Here is a 6000-nt window from a genome sequence, read left to right on the forward strand (position 1 = left end):
TGGCTGAGATATCCAAAACAGAGCAATTCTATCTAATAAAGTCTGGGACCCACACTTTATCACAAAAGTGTTTTTTTTTTTACTTTGTTTTTGGATGTTTTAGTCATTCCAAACCCGATTTCCATCAAGTAAACTTTGAATTCTTCTTAAAATGGTATGCTCTGTACTATATCATTTACAAGCATTTTCATGGTATCTCGCAAAAGTTAAAAGCCCAATTCTCGTCTACACAATACTGTACCATCCCTTTAAAGCAGGAGTGGTATACAGTGTTTCAATTTTCTCATACATGAATTTCTATTTCCTGCTGGCATCTGCATGTAAAAAATATGCTGAACAGTGAAAATTAACATCATGCAAAACCATTTTACATAGTGCATAGGAGCTATGGTTTACCACTTTACTTTGACATTTTCTTGTTTTTGTGCCAAAGTGGAAAAATTAGCACAAACCAAGTATGCTATTTCATACTTCGGGGAAAAAAAATGAATGCTGATAAAGATATTCAAAGTAATTTGAACACCTACATGGGAGAAATGATCCACATGGATACATATTTTGCTGTGAAATGGGAAAATTACTCCTGGTGCCAAGTATGCAATACATGCATCATGTCTAAAAATAAACATATCACAGTATTCTCCAGTAAACCAAATAAAACAAAACACATGCTTTTTGTATATCAAAAAAAAATGCTAAAAAACAAACATAATAGTCTGTATGCATATTCAATGTCCTATACATATATTGTAATGTAAAGTGCATGGAAGTGATGATTTACATGGAAATGGGTTTTTACTAAACTGCTTACAGTTTTATGCATACACAAATAGTACATTTATTTTTCAGATCTTCCCACACACAAACACACACATACAAACACACATTCACATGAGAATGAATTAAACCTACAAGCCAAGGGCAACTACAACTCAATGTTGTATTGTTGGAATACTCATTCCCCATGCCTGTTTGGGCAAGTGGGAGAGATACTGGACACACACACACACACATTACACAGCTTGCACCAACAAGCATAAAATTCACATCTGACATCCTGTCCCTACATCTAATGTTCACCACACACACACACACACACACACACACACCACTAAGCAGTCCTGCATAATGACTATCTGTAACTCACAGCCAGGTTACTATTTCTTAATTGAAGAATGAATATTACATTTATGCAGGGCTATCTACACTGTGTGTTAATCACCAGGAAAATGTCAGGAATGCTACGACTACAACTCTAATCCACAATGAAATTCTCCTGAATAAAGTGCATATCAAATATCATGTACTTTTTGGGGTTTCTACAAAGGCAAAATATGCTTAATTTGTGAAATAGGTAAGTGTATGTTTGAAAGACAATTCTCTAAAATGAAGCAATCACTAAATCTTACTCAACTTATTCAAATGTGAAAAGATATGGGAAAGAATATTGCCCTCATAAAATGATAAAGCAGCAAATTGCTTCAAAAAGCTTGTTTGAAAATTTTGTGTTGTATTGTCAGTACATTTCATTGCGTTGTTGTTTTTATATTTCTTCACTTCTTGTTTGACAATAGACATGCTTCTATGGCATATGGAAATAAATTCCATGTGACATGTAAAGTGACCGAGTGCCATTGTACAGAATAATATGAATGGTAGTCTAGCAAGACTAATAATTTGAACAATTAAACTTTGTACTTAATAAATTTAACCTCATGTGAAAGAGAAACCACATGGCCTCCACATTTGGCAATGATTTCAGAGGTCTCTACTACCTGAAGACCATGAGACTGTTAGTCTACATCTACACGTAGGTGAGTTTCATTCCCCACATATTTGTAGTTAAGTTTTGAGGCAGGGTGGTATCTGATGTTGGTGTTGTAGACCCATACAAGGACCACAACTGCATGCCTTCTGCTGGTTTAGGGAAAAGGCCAATGACTCTTCACTGTGTGATTGGATCTCAACATTCACCTCTACTCAGTGCATGCTAGTGTATCATCAACTACTGGTAAGGGATCTCTAGAGGAGGCTCAAATTTTCAATGAATTGGATTAAATCAAATCAAATTAAGTGTAGTAACTAAATGAATCAAATCAAATTAAATCAAATTAAATTGAATGTGGCTTCTTGGCAGCCCGGGGGTAATGCTAATTTAAGGGGATACATTTCACATTGCACGACAATGCCAATTTCTAGTTATTTGTGCATTCTTGTTTGTTTTTTCATCCATCTGAACACACTTAGGTCAGGCAGCTCAGTTTTAGATTTTTTTTTTTTAAATTGATCAACCTCGATGTTGTTCAGAGGCTTTATTCAATGGATTGATATTCAATAATATGACTTGACAATGAATCAGCAAGAGCTTACATGGAAGTGAAAGCTGTTCATGGTGGGGGACTTGCTCTTTTAAAGTCCCCCAAAACTGCTCATATGAAGACATTGTGAATGTTGGAAAAGAAAGCTTCTTCCCAAATGGTGTTTCTGCAAAAGGTCAAGTGAAAGATATGCTGTTGTCTCTCGGGAACTTCCAAGGACACCAAATGGTGCAGGACGACTTCAACTTGAGCAACATGTATGAGATGTATGGAGCTAAAACGAGGCTGTACCTCTTTAGCTAAACAAACAAGATAAAAGGTTAGATTGACTTTGTCTTGATGAAAACTTGCATTGCTTATATGTGACCCACCACCCCCAAACCATCGTACCAATAAGTTGTTTTTATTTTCCTGTTCAGTACAGAATCTGAAATATGCAGCCAGAGCCCAATCCAGTACCCCAGCCTAAGGCACAGCCTCAGCCAGTCCTGGAGACACCAAGCAAGCCAGCTATCTTCGTAAATGCTCAATCATCAACTACTGGTAAGGAATCTCCAGAGAAGGCTCAACTTTTCAATGTGATATAGGAAATAAAATCTGATTTGGGTTGAATTGAACGGAATGGAATGGAATGGAATGGAATTGAATGAAATGGAATTGAATGGAATTGGATTGAAATGGATTGGACTGGATTGAATTGAATTGAATTGAATTCAGTTGAATTTAATTGAATGTGGCATCTGGGCAGCCCTGGGGGCAATGCTAATTTCTTGCAAGACATCTTTCCTGTTGATCAAGCCACATTTTAATTTAGCATGGATGGTAGAAATGAACCATAATCACATGGCGTATGCAGTTGCAGAACATGCATCAGATTTTAGTCTCTGTGACATGAAATCGAGGACACAGAAATCAAAAATATGGGTTGGCCTGGGTGGAAGTGGCAAAAATAATTGGGCATTGTTCACATACGGAAACTGCTGCCAGTGCCAGGGGATATATTTCGCATTGCATGACAATGCCGATTTCTAGTAATTTTTGCATTCTTGTTTGTTTTTGCATCCATCTAAACATACATATTTAGGTCAGGCAGCTCGGTTTTAGAACTTTTTTTTTTACATTGATCAACCACAATGTTATACAGTGGCTTTATTCAATGGACTGAAATAAAAAATATGCCTTTGCCAATGCAGCAGATCAAACCTTTATAAAGGCAACTGCCCATCCCATTCTCATCAGTCTGACACCTAGATCAGTTAAGGATAATTACTTTAACCTACACATATTTGTGAAATCAACTATATCACAGGTCTGTAATGCGCAAGGCTACACGTATGTCGTCACAAGTAAATAAATTTGTAAATGTACAAAGAGCAAATGGTATAGTACGGCATGAAACCATGAAGTAAACATTGGGATGTCAAACTGGAACTTTCTAGGCAAAATAATCAGTACTGGAAGTAACTTTAATTTCACCCTGAAGTGAGAAAAGTGGTGAATTGTATCTTAATTCCATTTAATTTTACAGGCGAAAGTGAACCTTGGCTGGAAACACTCCAATGAATCAGCTAGAGCTTACATGCAAGTGAAAGCTGCTCATGGTGGGGTACAGTGTACTTGACTATTAAAGTCCCCAAAAACTGCTCATATGAAGACATTGTGAATGTTGGAAAAGAAAGCTTCATCCCAAATGGTGTTTCTGCAAAAGGTCAAGTGAAAGACATGTTGTTGTCTCTCGGGAACTTCCAAGGACACCAAATGGTGCAGGACGACTTCAACTTGAGCAACATGTATGACATGTATGAAGCTAAAACGAGGCTGTACCTCTTTAGCTGGACAAACAAGATAAAGGTTAGATTGACTTTGTTTTGATGAAAACTTGCATTGCTTATTATGTGACCCACCACCCTCAAACCATTGTACCAATAAGTCATTTTTTCTGTTCTGTACAGAATCTGAAATCTATATGCAGCCAGAGCCAAATCCAGACCCCAGCCTAAGGCTCAGCCTCAGCCAGTCCTGGAGACACCAAGCAAGCCAGTTATCTTCCTAAATGCTGGTGTATCATCAAATACTGGTAAGGGATCTCCAGAGGAGGCTCAACTTTTCAATGTGATATAGGAAATAAATTCTGATTTTGGTTGAATTGAACTGAATGGAATGGAATGAAATTGATTTGAAATGGATTGGACTGGATTGAATAGAATTCAGTTGAATCTAATTGAATGTGGCTTCTGGGCAGCCCTGGGGGCAATGCTAATTTCTTGCAAGACATCTTTCCTGTTGATCAAGCCGCATTTAGGATGGATGGTAGAAATGAACCATAATCACATGGAGCATGCAGTTGCAGAACATCCATCAGAGTTCAGTCTGTGACACGAGATCGAGCACACACAAATCAAAAGTATGGGTTGACCTGTGTGGAAGTGGCAAAATTGATTGGCCATTGTTCTTATACAAAAACTGCTGCCAGTGCCAGGGGATATATTTCGCATTGAATGCCGATTTCTAGTTATTTTTGCATTCTTGTTTGTTTTTGCATCCATCTGAACATACATACTTAGGTCAGGCAGCTCAGTTTTAGAACTTTTCTTTTTACATTGATCAACCACAATGTTATACAGTGGCTTTATTCAATGGACTGAAATCAATAATATGCCTTTGCCAATGCAGCAGATCAAACCTTTATAAAGGCAACTGCCCATCCCATTCTCATCAGTCTTACAATTAGATCAGTTAAGAATAATTACTTTAACCTACACATATTTGTGAAATCAACAATATCACAGGTCTGTCGTGCACAAGGCTATGTTGTCACAAGAAAATAAATTTGTAAATGTACAAAGAGCAAATAATATAGTAAGGCATGAAACCATGAAGTAGACATTGGGATGTCAAACTGGAACTTTCTGGGCCAAATAATCAGTACTGGAAGTAACTTTAATTTCACCCTGAAGTGAGAAAAGTGGTGAATTGTATCTTAATTCCATTTAATTTTACAGGTGAAAGTGAACCTTGGCGGGAAACACTCCAATGAATCAGCTAGAGCTTACATGGAAGTGAGAGCTGCTCATGGTGGGGGACTTGTCTATCAAAGTCCCTAAAAACTGCTTATATGAAGACATTGTGAATGTTGGAAAAGAAAGCTTCTTCCCAAATGATGTTTCTGCAAAAGGTCAAGTGAAAGATATGCTGTTATCTCTCGGGAACTTCCAAGGACACCAAATGGTGTTGGACAACTTCAACTTGACCAACATGTATGAAATGTAAGGAGCTAAAACAAGGCTGAACCTATTCAGCAAGACAAACAAGATAAAGGTTAGATTAACTTTGTTTTGATGAAAACTTGCATTGCTTATTATGTGACCCACCACCCCCAAACTGTCATACATGTAAGTCATTTTTTTTTTCTGTTCTGTACAGAATCTGAAATATGCAGCCAGAGCCAAATCCTGTACCCCAGCCTAAGGCACAGACTCAGCCAGTCCTGGAGACACCAAGCAAGCCAATTATCTTCATATATGCTGGCATATCATCAACTACTGGTAAGGAATCTCCAGAGGAGGCTCAACTTTTCAATGTGATTTTCGAAATAAAATCTGATTTGGGTTGAATTGAACTGAATGGAATGGAATGAAATTGATTTGAAATGGATTGGATTGGATTGAATTGAATTGAATTG

Source organism: Diadema antillarum, unplaced genomic scaffold (genome assembly GCF_040938485.1).
Source record: "Diadema antillarum isolate AM-2024a unplaced genomic scaffold, OU_Dant_1.0 seq00001476_RagTag, whole genome shotgun sequence".
Taxonomy (NCBI): Eukaryota; Metazoa; Echinodermata; class Echinoidea; order Diadematoida; family Diadematidae; genus Diadema; species Diadema antillarum.